This window comes from Camelus ferus, chromosome 23 (genome assembly GCF_009834535.1).
Source record: "Camelus ferus isolate YT-003-E chromosome 23, BCGSAC_Cfer_1.0, whole genome shotgun sequence".
NCBI lineage: Eukaryota > Metazoa > Chordata > Mammalia > Artiodactyla > Camelidae > Camelus > Camelus ferus.
The window spans coordinates 2,353,899-2,369,907 of record NC_045718.1 but is presented as its reverse complement, the minus strand read 5'-3'; the positions used below and the strand labels follow the sequence as shown (position 1 = coordinate 2,369,907).

General features: G+C 40.2%; 1 long non-coding RNA gene across 1 annotated transcript in view; it reads left to right on the top strand.

The window, feature by feature from the left end:
- The window catches only part of LOC116659329, a 199,932-nt gene that overhangs the window by 91,698 nt on the left and 92,225 nt on the right, over positions 1-16,009 (top strand). The window contains exon 2 of the long non-coding RNA XR_004314648.1: positions 6,920-7,071. This is a non-coding gene — a long non-coding RNA (uncharacterized LOC116659329). The remainder of the gene's footprint in view (positions 1-6,919; positions 7,072-16,009) is intronic.

Genomic DNA, 16,009 nt, shown 5'->3' with positions numbered 1-16,009 from the left:
CGAACTGTGCTCCTGGGCAAAGTGCTTCAGAGCTTAGGACTCAGCCAGGCCCATCGGGAGAGCTCTAGAGAACAAATCAACCTCAGAGATGTCCCAAGCAGAGCCAAGGGAGCTGGGTGTTCACATTTCGGTGTCTGTCATTTGTCAAGGGCCAACCAAGGGAAGTGGTAAGCCCCAAACATGTACATTTTGTTCTCTAGGTGCACAGTAAAGTAGCTCTGGTAGCCTGCGAGCAATCCTCCAAAGGAGAGACTCAAGTTCCAGACTTTAAAACACACAGAAGTCAGTGGGAGGGGCAGCGCAGATTTTGAGTGTAAAATACTACGAGGAGTCTGAGATGATTTGGACAAAGCACCGATATTTTTTTGGCTACAGTCTGCCCCTTTCCTTTGCTCAAACCCTGGCACCTTTCATGTCAAGTTCACTCCGTTCTATAAAAAATTCTTGAGGGTGGTAGTTGCTCAAAGATTCTGGGGAAATTACAAATTTGAGCGTTAGTTGAATAAGTGATAGTCTCTCCTGCTGTAGTTTATCCTGAAGGGATGACGTTTTGCCATCTCCCTCTTCTGCTACCAGTTCTAGGTTCCTCTCAAACACTGTTGGACTCAACAGGGATGCTCCGTGCTACAGCCAAGCACTTCCCTCATTTCCCTGGTGAAGGAGCTTTTCTCTGGGCCTTCATGAGGAGCAGTCACGCTGACTCCTCTGAATCTTTTGAGCCTTTGCTCAATACTCTGCCAGGTCATTATTTCTCCCAAGCTTCCAGGAGTTATTCCAGCAGCATATTAGGACCAGCTCCAGGGGCCCTTGCCAGAGTGTTAAATACTGAGTCACAGGACTGTGGCCCTGTATTAATAAACTCCCCCTTATCAACCACCCTGGTTTGGCATCCTTGAGATTTAATTCCAGGGATGTTCTCCCAGGATCTGAGAGTATACATCGCCCAAGTCCTAGAGATCTTTTGGCAAATAATTTCTTCCTCCTTTCATGAGGCCAGAACTTCCCCAGTTACGTTGTGTGGAGTCCTGACCCTAGTTTTCCATCTAGAGATTAGGAAGGAAGGTGGGGCAGATCACGAGGGGAGCAAGTATTGCCTTTCAGTGCTTCTGCCTTAATTGAGGCTTCTGAATAGTCTCCAAGCACAAAGGGGACTGCTTTCCTCTAGAAAAAAGAGAGTTTGGCAATTTTGCAGGCTGGGGAGGGTTCAGTAGACTCTCAGGATTCAGTGTCCTACAGCACATCCCTTCAGATTACCTGTCCTGAGTCTCAGAATCCCCCTCCTTTATTAGAGCCCTGATTTTGGTGTAGAGAGTTCATAGTGGTTGTTAAGTCTTCCCTGATCTTACAAGCAAGTCCTGTGCCTCATCTTCAGAATAGTCTTTTGCAGATTATGAAGTTCTCTTTCAACACTCTTAAAAGTCCTGCTGGCTTTCATACTGTGCCTTAAGTTGGTAATTGACTGACCTAAGTTTGAATTTGTCTCTATCTGATGCTTTAACAGCACCCAGAAGCAACTAACCAATTCACAGTTTTTGTAATTATGACTTTGCCCATATCTTTCAAATGCATGCAGCGTTGTATGAGTCAGAGCATCCTTTCCATCTGTGTACCAACACAACTTAACAGAGATGAAAGTCTTAGTAACTTTATGCTAATGCCAGGAATAGTCATAACTCCACCTAGCACCAGTAAGGGGCATTTTTCAGATGGCTGTTGAATAGCTAGTTCCAGAATCTGGTCCCTAGAATTGGCATCTTGAGACCACTGATGGTACCAGTTACCTTAGGGGAGTTCTGCAGAAGCTGTTCCTAAGATGAGAATTTATTTGCAAATACATTAAAAAAAAATGCTCCCAGGAAGGCTAGTGAAAGAGTGGGGAACAAGTTAGGAAAAGGGAAGGAGCCCAGCACTGGTGTGGTCTCAGGCAGAATTCTCTCAGAAGGAGCTCTCTGAGGGGAACTCTGGAATATAAGTGACATCTCACAACTGAAACAAGGGAGGTGGACTTTGGCACCACTGTGCCCATTAGCCTTTGGACAAGGTCCACCCAGCTGGAATGCAAACCCCTGGATACTTCCAGTTCTCTGTACAGTGTGAGCGAAATGGCTTCAGTAGCCCAAGGGCACTTCAGGGCAGAGCGGCAGGTGCTGATCTGTAGAAGGGCAAGTATGGAGAAGGTGGGAGTGGTGGGGGAAGGGCACAGCAAAGGTAAAAAGGGACCCTGGGAATCAGGGCAGCCTGTTGTCTGCTGCAGCTATATTCCTCTTTTTGTTTGTTTACTTGCTTTCTGTTTTTGTTTGTTTGTATGGCTTCTTTTCTTTTCTTTTCTTTTCTTTTCTTTCTTTTTAAGATACAAGCTTAGTTTACTAGCAAAATGAGCAATAGTTTGCATACAGTACAAAGTTCAAATTTTCAAGATGGTATACAGGGAAAATCTTCCTTTTTATCCTTCCAGAGAAGGTCTATGAGAACAGAGTTTACATGGGACACAAATCACTAAACCTCTTTCTGTTTCCTGTATGTGGGACTCCTCTTTACATTTCTGTCTTCTCATTTGAAGCGATCAGTTCTCTTCTGCGTGGGATCCCAGAACAAGGCTGGCATGTCATCAGCAAAAGAGAAGCAAACTGAGAATTACGGAGTTACTGAGTGCTACACCGTGTCCAGGGGAAGGCCGGAGTCCCCATATATTAATTGGCAAATCATCATTGTTCTAAGGAGCTATAATAACAGTGATAAACTTAGGAAAACACTTCATTAATTAACAAAAATGTTTATCTCAAAATTTTTATTCATTTGTTATATTGTGAATAAAAGAGAAAGCATCGTATGGCGGGCTGGTAAAGCACTGGATTGTAATGAAGGGCAATGGACAGACTTTAGGTCAGTCTAAAACCCATCTGGCTGGACCTTTAAAGGACACTGAGGATTTTACTTATTTGGGGGGAAATAAGCATTGTCAAAGTGAAGAGAACAGCTGGTAGGATTAAGAAAGCCTGTGTACCAGCCCCAGTTTTGCCAGGAACTTGCTGTGTTTACTTGGTCAATTCACTTAACCTCTCTGTGATCTACATCCATGCTCGTGTGTAATCTACATCCAGGAATACAGTGGAGATGGAAATGAAATAAGTATCTCTAAAGCAAAGTATTTGGATAATTTGGTATGCAATGATAAAATTAATTATAATACCAACATGAGGGGTTAAGCTAGTAGGCAGGTTTTTTTTTCTTTTGATTTACTTTTAGATTGCCACTATTGTCCAGCCATCTGAACAAGGTATCTGCTGGTTTAGTTTATTCTCCGAGGCCACGTCAACTCACCCTACAGATGGGAAGGTATAGCTTCACTGTTAACAGTGCTGTTGGGGAAACGTTGAGTGAAGACAGATGATGGGGTCAGCTGCTCGTCATTACTGTTGACAGAGCTTACCTTCACGACTCAGTTGGTATGGGTGTAAACAGGGAAGGAGGGAGCTGTCAAAGTTATATGGTGAATTTACATTTTGCCTATAAATGAGGAAAACCAATCCTGCAACTGACTGACATGTTTGAATTTATCAAATGCGTGGAGGAAATTATGAATTACTTTTATTTATGTTGTTTCCTAAAAGTAAAGAGATACTTTAAAGTGACTGATCTTCAGCTCTATTCATATTTACCTGCTGCTTTATGTAGTCACCTGTCCATTCAGTGTCTACAGATCACGGCCAGGTGACACAGACCTTGAGGACAGCCATGGTAGACCACCAGACTCCAAAGTAAATTTTGATTTTTGCCTAAATTATCCCTGTAATTGTTTTCTATTGTTGCCGTAACAAATAACCATAAAGTTAAGCAACTGAAAACAGCACAAACTCATTTATGCAGAGTTCAGTCGGTCAGAAGTCCAGGGACAGGAGGCCGATGCTCTGCTTAGGGTATCATGAGGCAGAAATGAAGGTGTGGGCAGGGCTGTGTTCCTTTCTGGAGGCTCTAAGAATTCGCTGCCATCCCCCCTCCAGTTGTTGGCATGATTCAGCTCCTCGTGATTGTAGAATTGAGAGCATATCTGCTTGCTGGCCGTCTGCTAGTGGCCATCCTTAGCTCTTAGTTGCCTCTTGGCAGTCTTTGCAGGGCCAGCAATGATGCATCGAACCTTTATCACCCTGTTGCTTTTCTTCTTTTCCCTCTCCTTCTGCCACATTTCTCTCACTAACTGGTCTGCCTTCCTCTTTTAAAAGCTCAAGTGATTAGATTGAGCCCACCAGATAATCCAGGATAATCTCCTGTTTTAAGGTCTATAAATTTAATCGCATCTGCAAAGACCCTTTTGTTGTAACAAAGTCCAACGTTCCAGGGATTAAGGCATGGTGTGGAAATCTTTGGGAGTCATTGTTTTGCCTGTCACAATCTCAAAGACCAAGAGGAGTGATAATAGGGTAGTGGATCCTCATATAATTACCTTCCTTCTAGAATTATTTATTGTGGTTAATTATAGTTTGTTTTATCTAGGCAGTATTACAGGAACCACATGAAGCCAGTGAGATACTAACATGGGGGAGGGGGAGGGGAGGCGAATGTGACACATCAGCGTCTCCTGATGTTTCCTTCCATATGGAGAACGATTTTCTAGAAAAAAAAAAGTGGCCTCTCTTAGGTACTGCCTCGTTTCTCCCCAGCATTGTGTGACTGATGACTTTGAAGGAGGATCTGGGACTGCATAGATCAGCTCCTGCTGGGGGTCACATTTGAGATCTGTCTGCCTGCAGGGAGTAGGAGCACTGGTCTACCCTGCACCATGTGAGAAGCTCAGGGGTAAATGCTCTGCCTTGTAGGGAAGGCCTTTAATTGTGGAATGTTGCCTATAACTGAGTGTATATGTTCAAACAGATTCAATCATTCTTCCAGGCCAGTTCAATTATGGACAAGTCGAGCTCAATATTTTAGATCTAGTGAGTAACCACTCCATACAGAGTAATGCAGCTGGCACTGTGGAGTAGACAGAGACGAACTGAGACTTCCAGTTATAAAATAGGAGAGTAAAGTAGCTTTTCTCTCTCCTCCTTTCTGAAATCACTCCAATAAAAGTATAATACAATAAATAACAGTGAGGTGGGAAGGGATGAGAAGCAGGAAGGCAGTGTATTCCTACCCGTTACAGTGTGGGAAGGGGAAAAGTGGGTGTCAGAAGATCTAAGTCTGACAAATTACGTAGTGTATATTTACACATATTTACAGAAACACAAGAGAGCTCTAGAAAACCTAATAATAATATGAGTAGCTAAAATTAAGTGGGGGGAGGATGGGAGGTGGGAAGAAATACAAATATACTAATTTTGCCATTTCTTGAAGTAGGGAGACAGTAGGTACTACCTAAAGAAACAGAAGATTTATTATATTTTATAAATTTTAGTTATAAATTATATCACTAGATTAAAAATAGAATATAAACATGCAGAAGAAAACTTGTATTTAACAAGAGCAAAGAAAAAAATAATACAATGAAAGATTGGGAAAAGTGTAAAAATAAGAATAAGAGAAAGGCAACACATAATCGAAAGGTATATTTCATATCAATAAATATAAATGGTATAAGCTTTCCTACTAAAAGAGAAAGACTATCAAGTTATATCAAAATATAAAATCCAGCAATTTGATAAATATACTAAACACACACTTAAAAGATATGGATAAAGAAATATTGAAAATGAAACAATGTACAAAGGCTTATCATACAAATAAAAAGATAGTTCATTGAAAAATATGTAAATTGGTTTTCAAACATTTGAGAAGATCCTTCTCTCATAATAAGTGTAATTCAAAATGAAACTACCTGACAGGGGGCTGTTCACCTATCAAATTAGCAAAGATCGAAAGTCAGATAGCACATTAGTTGTTGGAGGTGAGAGTAAACAGACACTTTCATATATTTCTGGAGGGACTGTAAGTTAGCCCAGCATTTATAAAGTGTGACTTTATAGTATCTGTGAAAATTGCAGATACACTGGCTCTCTGATGCAGCCATTCCAGTTTGATGAATTTATGCTAGAGCAGTCTTCACACATATGTAGAAGGCTATTCAATGCAGTGTTATCTGTAAGAACAAATATTTGAAAGTAATTTGACATGTCTATTAATCAAATTCATGAAACCATTAAAAATGAAAATGTAACTTTCAATGTATTTGTATGAAATGAGTTCCAGGATTCAGGGGGAAAGTTCTCATTAAGGGTCATTGCTACCCCACAAGTTACTTTTGTACAAATTAGTAAAAGATGTTCCCTTCTTCTGCATGGATGCAGTCTCTGCCCGGGCCTATACTTTGTAAGTGGAGCAGAAGAGGATTTTAGCCCCACGCACCCCTCAGTCACACTTACAGAGGAGACCCCTGATAGCCGCTGTGGCTTCAGAACAAAAACTTACATTACTTTTTAACATGGCATTTAAGAAAAAAGAACATAGCATCTTTATTTCTGTTCTTTTGGTTCATAGGCATACTACCAATTATCTGAGTAGAAATAATGAATTGAAAATATCTTAATGTAACCCACAAGGAAAATAATAATTGATGAATCGTTAAGGTTTAATCATCTAGTAGAAAGAGTAGCATTTTACTTACCAGATGATCTTAATTTGCTTTCTGAATTGAATTAATTGATTAGTTGATTTAGTGCTTAACACAACTTGTTACCTTTGAATAGCATCACTGAACTTTAACTTAGTAAAGTCTGTAAACAGTGAATTGGAAGATGGACCACAATGTCTCAGATTGTATCAAATAAATGTTACAACATATATTTCTATGATATATATATATATGGATGTATATATACACCTACAAGTTTGGTCCATGTCATACTCAGATATGGTTCATTTTAAAGCTATTAAGACAAATAAACACTGACATTTCAGTAACTTAACACATAATAACCCACTGCAGATGTTCGTGGTTTGCTGGTGGCTTTCTGCTTGAATGATCCGGATACACAGACTCTTTCCATTTTGTGATCTGCTGTGACCTTGGGCTTCGGAGTCCTCTGCACATAGCTGATAAAAACAAAAAGAAAGAGTGGAGAATTCTGCCTCTTAAAAGTAAGTAAGTGACTAATATCACTTCTACTCTCATTACATTGGTGAGATCTAGTCTTCTGATCATACTTAAATACAAAGGCTGCTGGAAATGTCTGTAGCTTCACAGCTATCAACCAGAAACAACCATGAAAGGGGAGCACAGATTTTTGGTGAGGAGCTAAATATCTGCCATAGAATTGAAACTTGTAGGACAGTATCTGACTGAATAATAACTTTGGATTTAGACATTTGGCATTTTGTGAACCCAGGATTGTCCTGTACATGGGATGGAGGATCTGAACTGAATAAAATACCTGATGATTCTTGGAAGACTTGCCTATTCAACACACTTCTACCCTAAGTTTATTTCCAAAATTTCACTTGACCATCTTGGTCAAAGATATATGGAGCTTTTCTGCAAACTCACCCTGCATTTTTCAGTCTTTATATTAATGCACCTTCCCTGTGGCTGATACAGGTGACTGCTTCATCTTTCATAGCATCCTTTTCCCCTTTGTCTATACTTGCCTCTTCTTCTTCCACCTCTTCTGGACATTTTGTCTCAGATTTCTTCTCAGGTGTCTTCTCATGCTCCTTAAGTATTACTGTTCCTAGACGGTTAATCTTGACTCAACACTCTTCCTCTTCCAAACCTTCTTTGAATGATCTTATCCTTCCCACCATAAGAACCACCATCTGTATGTACTTGGTGCTCAAATTTGTATCTCTAGAAATTATCTTTAACCTGAGCTCCAGACCATGTTTCCATGCTGAATATTTTTCCTGGATATCACACAAAAACTTCCAATAAGTCCAAACATATCTCTTTCTAAAGTTTCTCTTCCTCCAGTATTTTCTGTCTTAACAATGAGAAACTATTTATCCAGTTATATAAGCTAAAAACTTAGTGTTCACACTTGACACTATTTATTTCAACTCCATTAAATTAATCATTAGCATGGCTGGCTTATTTTACCTCTTAAATATACTTCCATTCCATACCTTTTTATTCATTTCCTATTATTATTGCCTTAATTTGGGACTTCAACGTTTCTCCTCTGGGTTGCCAAAATCATCTCATTTTGGGTTCCCTACTATAGTGCTTCTTTCTTTAGATTACACACATTTATTAGTACTGATTCCACCCCCGACCTGGTGACTCAGAACATCCTGAATTGGGTCAGGATTCCCAATTTGAGTTTGTACAGAAGATTTTTGATCACCAGCCAAGTTACTGTCCTAGAATAAGTTTTGTGAGCAAGCCCCAGGTAGCAGGTTATAAAACAACCAATCCCTGTGTATATTTTTGGATCTTTATAGATTATCTCTTGGTTTTCTCAGCCCTGAAAACAACAAATGAGTGACACTGAGGCTCTGACAGGATAAGTCTAGTTACTTCAGCTGCTTCAAGTTCCGTTCAATTCAATTACCATCACTACAGTGTGATTGTGAATTGGAGGAACACTTGGATCATACTATGAATTTTATATACCCCTATATTCAGAGAATTACACAGGTTCCCAGACTTCTCAGTGGGAGGCAGAATTAGGACTAAACCAGTAAAGATGAGCTTATTTTCCAAAAGAAAGTCAGGGTGCTGATACGAAGAAAGAATAAATGCGAAGCAGCCAATGAATAACAAATATCCATTGTCATGCACCTAAAGAAATAAAGGAGAGAAAGACAGAAAAAAGATGGGAAACCAAAGACTGAGGAAGTAAGGAAAATATTAGGTTCAAACTTCACACAAACAGCCACATAGGGATCTTATTTTGTATTTTGTATTGCTTTGTTTTTATTACTTTTGAAATTAATCCAAACAAAAATCTCTCATGAACTTGATAACAATACATCTGGTTCTAATAATTCTAGAAATCTCTATTTATAGACGTTGAATGTGTTGTTGAAATTAAATATAATGCATGCAGAAAAAGTTTCAAGATAGGTTTAGGACTTGCTTTTTCAATAAAGTATACCACAAAGGGAATAAAGAAATTCTTTCCTCAAATTAATGGTGAATTCTTTTGTCATGAGAATAGGAGTTTATAGTCATTTCACTGAAAGCACATAAATTGTTCTAGACAAGAAAAACAAAAGTAGCCCAAGGCAATATTTTCATTATAGAAAAAGGCACATGTCCATGAATACCTAGTTTAATATTAACAAAAGTCATTCAGTTAGCTATGCATGTGCCATTGTTATGAATATTTATTCACATCTCAGCTAAGTAACACTGATATCTTTTATTCACTGGTTCAGGGATTCAGATGTTATAAACATTACCTTCTTGCCCTGGTGTGGCCTAAGGGGATCTGAATCCAAAAAAGACCTGACACTTCCCACCACTGGAAATGCAAATTTCTTTAGAACATTCAACTTTATGCTAAGGAAATCGCCTCTGTTGTCTGCTGATTTTATTTCTTCTCTAAAATCATTAAAAGAAAAGCAATCCTGATGAGTTAACACTGGGTCTTTAATAATAACAACTTTTAAAAGTCTAAAAAAACTGGTTTCCTTTTCTTTGTCTCTTGCTGTCGCTCTAGGTGACCCAAGGGAAGAGGAAAGCATATGAAATGCAGGTGAATGAGATTATTTAGAGCAGGGACAGCAAATTCCCTTGTATGTGGCAGGCTTTGCTCACCAGTATGGGTGCCCTTTCCTGCTAAGCCCAGATGTGGTTTCCATATCTTAAATGTAGTTCTTAAGTATGTGCTTTTGATCTACAGGACTTGGCATGTCAGATGAAACATTCTTGGAATACACGATTTAGATCAATTCAATTCATTTAGGGAAAAAAACAAGTCTGTGCATGCTACCCTATTTAGAAGATGCATACAGCACCAGTGACTCAATGGTCTCACTTTCCATCATTTGGAAAGTCTTATACTGTCCAACCATTAGTGACGTGGAATATCGTATTTTCCCTTCTCCTCTCACTTTGATTTCTCCCACCACCATTGAGCATGGCTTGTCTAAACCCTTACATCCTTTCTCTTCTGGGCTTTTATCCTCTTTTATCTTTCCCCCTGACCAGTCATATCTTATTTCAGCAGCCTCTGTACTAGAAATGGATACACACACATACACTAATTTTATATGCTCCAGAAAAATTCTGGTTCAGAGATTAAAGTGAAGTATTTTCTAAAATAAGTGTACGTCTTACCTGTAGATTTCAATTGTCTGAGCTTTACCTACTCTCTACCCCCTTAGTTAAATTCTATCCACTACCTACAGTTAAATATTAAATTGTATAAATATGTAAAGGTTCATTTCACAAACATACCAGAAGAAATCTCTCTACCAAAGAGATCTTCATGTTCCAGCAGATATACCATCCTCCTTGGTTTTTCCGTAAGAAATCCTATCAAACAAAATCGTCTCTAAGAAGGCTCAAATCTAGGCCCAGACACCTTCCTTCTTTACTTAGTTAATTTCTGCATATTTATTCTTACTTCAAATATAGGTCAAGGGTCATCTCCTCAAAGAAGCTTTCCATCCTCGACCTCTTAGTTTAGTTTCAAGTCCCTTTGTTACTGATTACGCGTGACTAGTGCTTAAGACGACAGTCTTTTTTATTTATCTCAGTGTATGCTATGCATTCACTGTTGCAAAGGTTTTTTTCTATTAATATCTGTTTCTACAACGAGGCGATAAACTCAGCGAGATTAGGAGCTCTATCTGCTTTTGTTTCCCAGTATCTTCCCAGTGCCTTGCACAGAGTGTGACCTATACTTGTGGCTCAAATAAATAATGGTGGAAAGAATTATTAAGTACTTAACTTTAAGGTATGGGTGACCGATGAGAGTTTAATGTCATAGCTACTAAGCACATTTGCAGGCTAGAGGTGAACATATCTCAACCCAAAGGACTCTCCAATGGAAAATCCCCTGTGACAGGACCAAGAGAAAACCTCTCCTGAGAAGGAGGCAGGGCCCCTCCTGTCGCTCATGAATGGACGCCGCATGTGGGGCCTTCTCGTTCTGGCGATAGGATGTCTGCGTTCCCTGGGTGCTTCCAGTTCCAGCTCCAAGCTCCAGGTCTGTGAGTGTGAGCTCTCATCTTCCTCCAAATGGCCCCCCAAGGAACGCAGTGGGTTGAGGGGTCCCCGTCCAGCAGCTAGGTTAGGGTCAGGAGATAACTTCAGCAATGAAATAGCAATGTTCTCCTGGCCCAGGGCCGCGAGTGACCCGGATAACACAGGGTCCTTATACTGTCAGGCTTTGTGCCCTGTTTTTGCACCTTGGGTCAGTGTCATAAAAGTGACTGAAATTGCTGTCCTCAGCTGGTGTGGAATTAAGGAGAAATTTTGGTCCTCCTTAACTAAGGCCTTAATTAAGTCAAAAATGAGGACTCATTCCCTCCTGTGTAGCCTGTGCTCTCGCTTTCAAGTTCCATCACTGCCCCAGGCCTGGGCCTGCAGTGTCCACTTCTAACCAAAAGGCACTTTGTCCTCCAGTGTGCTCAGCAGACGATCTTGCCCCTGCACGGAGGTAGCAGTCAGCTTCTTCCTGAGCAATGCTTCCCTTCGGAGTGTCTAGATGGACAGAAGGGACACAGTATTTGATTGTCAGGGAAATGCTGGACAAACCCAATGCACTGTGAAAGGCAAGCTCTAAATTCCTTGAAAAAAGGACTGTCTTCCACATTTCTTATGGCCAGCTCAGTGCCTAACAATTATTTGTACTAAGTCAAAATTGTTACTGGTTCACTGGCTGTTTTGTGGATGGATCAGATTGACATCGTTGGTCAGGGTGCCCCCAAGGTGAGATCCGTGGTTCCCCGAGATGCCGGTGCTGGGACTACAGCAGCAGCACTGAGACAGTGCGAGAGCAGATCACCAAGCTGTGCCACCCATGCTTTACAGCTCACTGTGGACAGGGTGGGGCCTCGAAAGCCAGATCGATAAAGCTGCCCTGTGTGACTCACCACATCTGATCAAATCTAAAATACCATCAGCTGGAGATGGGAGTATGATTTGCCTATCTCTAAGAAAGAACGAAAGTTGTCAATTAAACGGTGTCGTTGTACCTATGATGTCAGTGGTCAGAAGCTGCAACCCGATTTTAGAGTTGTGAAAGTGTACAAACATGAAACACAGATTTAGAGCATTTGGATGAACCTGAGGGTGTAGTGATATTGGGGTTAACCACGAAGGAATGACAAGAAGGCCAGAGGAGGAGGAGGTGAGGGTGAGAGTATATAACTAATCTGAGAAAAACCTGCAGATGGTTTCTATCTGTCACTGAATAAGGCTGCAAATCGCTAGTGTGAATCTATTTTTTTTTTTTGTATCTCAAAACTCAAGACACCAAGTCAAACAAAGCTCTTGATTTGGTTTATAAACTCATTTTGTAAAAAGCATAATGAAAATGACATAGTTAGCCACATGTAGTTGTTCATTTCCATGTCTTTTTGAAGGGAAAAATGTATAAAAATGTGACAATCTTATACCTAAAGCCCATGAGCAGGAGATGATATTTATAGAAATGGACAAGTGGATCTGTGGTAACGATTTAGTTCTGACAACTATGTTAACTTGGGTAGTCATTCTTTTTTTCACTGAAGTATAGTTGATTTACAAAGTTGTGTTAGTTTGTGGTGTACAGAACAGTGATTCAGGCATACATATATATACATATTCTTCTTCATATTATTTTTCATTATAAGATTACAAAGTATTGAATATAGTCCCCTGTGCTGTACAGTAGGTCCTTGTTGTTTATCTATTTTATATTTATCAGTTTGTATCTGCTAATCCCAAATTCCTAATTTAACCCTCCCATTCCTTCTTCCCCTTTAATAATCATAAGTTTGTTTTCTATGTCTGTGAGTCTGTTTCTGTTTTGTAACTAATTTCATTTATCTCAATTTTTTAGATTCCATATACAAGTGATATTATGTGATATTTTCTCTAATTTACTTCATATAGTATGATAATCTCTAGTCATTCCATGTTGTTGCAAATGGCATTATTTCATTCTTTTTTATGGCCAAGTAGTATTCCACTGTATAAATATACCCTCCCTCTTCTTGATCCAGTCATCTGTCAGTGGAATTTAGGTTGTTTCTGTGTCTTGGCTATTGTATATAGTGCTGCTATGAACATTGGGGTTCATGTATCTTTGAATTAGAGTTCCCTCCAGATGTATGCCTGGGGTGGGATTGCTGGATCATGTGATAACTCAATTTTTAGTTCTTTTGAGAAACTTCCATACTGTTTTCCATAGTGGCTGCAACAAACTATGTTACCACCGGCAGTATAGGAGGGTTCCCTTTTCTCCACATCCTCTCCAGCATTTATCATTTGTGGACCTTTTAATGATGGCCATTCTGACCGGTGTGAGGTGATACCTCATTGTAGCTTTGGGGTAGTTACTCTGCCCAATAGAAATTTAATGTGAACCACAAATGAAACCTTAAATTTTCTAGGAACCAGATTTCAAAATGTTAAAAAGAAAAATGAAATTAATATTAATGATGTGTGTTTTATGCAACATATCCCACATGTTGTCATTTCAACATCTAATCAATAAAATAATAATGAATGAGTTATTGAACACCGTGTTTCTCATACTGCCTTCAGACTCTGGTGTGTATTCTCCACTTCGATGGAGTATCCGTTCTTACTGACCATGTTTCTAATGCTTAGTAGCCACGTGTGGCTGCCACAGTGGATAGTGTAGATTTATAGTCTCTCTGGCAGTTTATGTGTCTCTAAATCAGAAGAGTTTTTGTCCTTCTGTAATGCCTCCGTGGCTGTGTAGTGGGGAAACTTACTGGAATGGGCGTTGAATTCCCTTGGAGGAAAGACTTCTGTCCCACGTCCTACTCTCATAGTTATTATCAACATAAATACAGAATAAGCATGATAATGCACTAATGGAAGTGACACTTATATATGCAGCTTTTCCTAGTTCAGAAACCAGCTATCTTACTTTGGCATAGCTTTATGTATCTCATATATGTATTTTATGTATAGATACAGCAGATACATTTGTGTGCCTCAAATTCAGAGGTCAGTCTCAAATTTGGGTTCAGATTTTGCTCATATAAAACTGAATCTATCGCTGTAACAAGGGGATACAAACAAATGTAAGACACGATCCCTTCCCTCGAGGAATTTACACTCTACTTAGAAAGAAATGCATGAGGCCCAGTGAACTCCAACATAACTGCCCAAATCACCCTGGCACACTGGAAGGCTGTGATGTTAAATATAACAGCAAATGAGCAGAATATTAGCTGGGGTCTGTGCGTCCTCATAGCCGGCAGGAGTTTTCATTTGTAATGGGTTCATGTAATGAGATGACCTATAATCCTATCATCAATGCTGATGCCATAGATTTTTGATTTTTCAAAAGATTTCAGAGCAGTCGCGATACTGGTTTTTGCTGGTCGTCACCCCAGTTTTTACGCTGGTTCTTAACAAAGTGTATGTGTTTGCCCTCGGGATGGCACAACTGCAAAAACACAGACTGCTGCTGATGCTTAAACAAAAACAAAAGCAAATTTACTGCTAGGAGCCACAGGAACCGCTAAAGACAAGCTATCTTTGACACAAACATGTCCTAAATTTCATGTTTCCTCTAGAAGAATTTCCAAGTCAAAGTAGCAGGCTGCACGCCCACGGAACCACGTTCAGACCCTGCCGCCCGCAGCCACGGGGCGGCCGCACAGCGCTCTCCTCCCCTCGCAGCCCCGCCTGGCTCCTGCTGGATTCGTAGGTTCGTGGTTGTTCGCAGGTTCTGGCAAAATACCCCGAAAAAGAAAAGCAACAGAAAATTCCCTCCTCATTTACTTGTTTCAGTTTGATCCCAGGTGAAGAGATTCTGCTTCAGAGTGAGTCCCTTTTTTCTGAGTTGATCATTCAAAACAAACTGCAGGGGGAGAAGCCAAGTGGAGAAACGCAGTGATAAAATAGCAGAGATTAAAAGCCCATTTTATTTTAGTTCTTTTGAATCCACTTTCACTCATTTAGTCTTTTATTTCATATCCTTCTGCAAAACTGCCTGACGTCTGATGGTTCTGCCGAGAAAACGGAAGAGGTTCTTGGCATCTTATCAGAAGCCGAATTATTGTGCAGATTTACATCCCACCATAATGTTGGCTTAGAGATATGTATGTCTCCCATCAAGCACACATAACTTTCCCTCTGACTTAAACTACGGGCAATCAATTCCATGGCAATAGAAGGAGACTTACCTGTTTCTTGGAAAGGAATAGAACAAACAAATGTTGGGACAACCGCAGCTGTATTAATATACATGAGAAAGCAACAGCTAGTGTTATGCTACAGAAATGAATGAATGAATAAATAAATAGACTCTAAGCACTTTATTCTTCTCACATAATTTCTTCTCAGTGACATTATTGAACAGGCTGTTGAAAACAAACATCGTTAAATGAGAAAAGAAGAGCGGCAGCCTTTCTTAGTCCCGCTGCAACATTTTCCAGTGACGAATGCTCCCTCAATGGCTTGAGCTTTTTGAAAAGAAGTCAGAGAGAAATTTGATGTGGCCCCTGACCCCCAGTAAGCACATGTATCTTCACCTGTCACATAACACACTGGCACTTGCTTACTTTTCAGCCAAGACTATTGATTTTGCTTATTGGCTGCAGGCGAGTCCATAAAGAACAAATTACGAAGTCAGAGGTCCACAGTTAGCAATTGCTTGCATGATAACAGGGCCCTCACTCCACCCCCACCGCTCACTATTCACATCCTCAGCACTCCAGCCGAAGGAGGAGGCTGGGTAAGAAACTAAGTATGTATTAACTGCTGTCAAGTCAGTGTTCTAGGCAAAGGTTTCTGTAAAGGACGAAAATGCGGGGAATGGGCTACAACTGTGGATGGCAGTGCATGCACACGTGTGTGTGTGTGTGTGTGTGTCTACGGTTGTAGGTACCGGATGGAAAGCGGAAGCCTTAAAGTAGAAGAAACACACCATCCTGCGTGTAG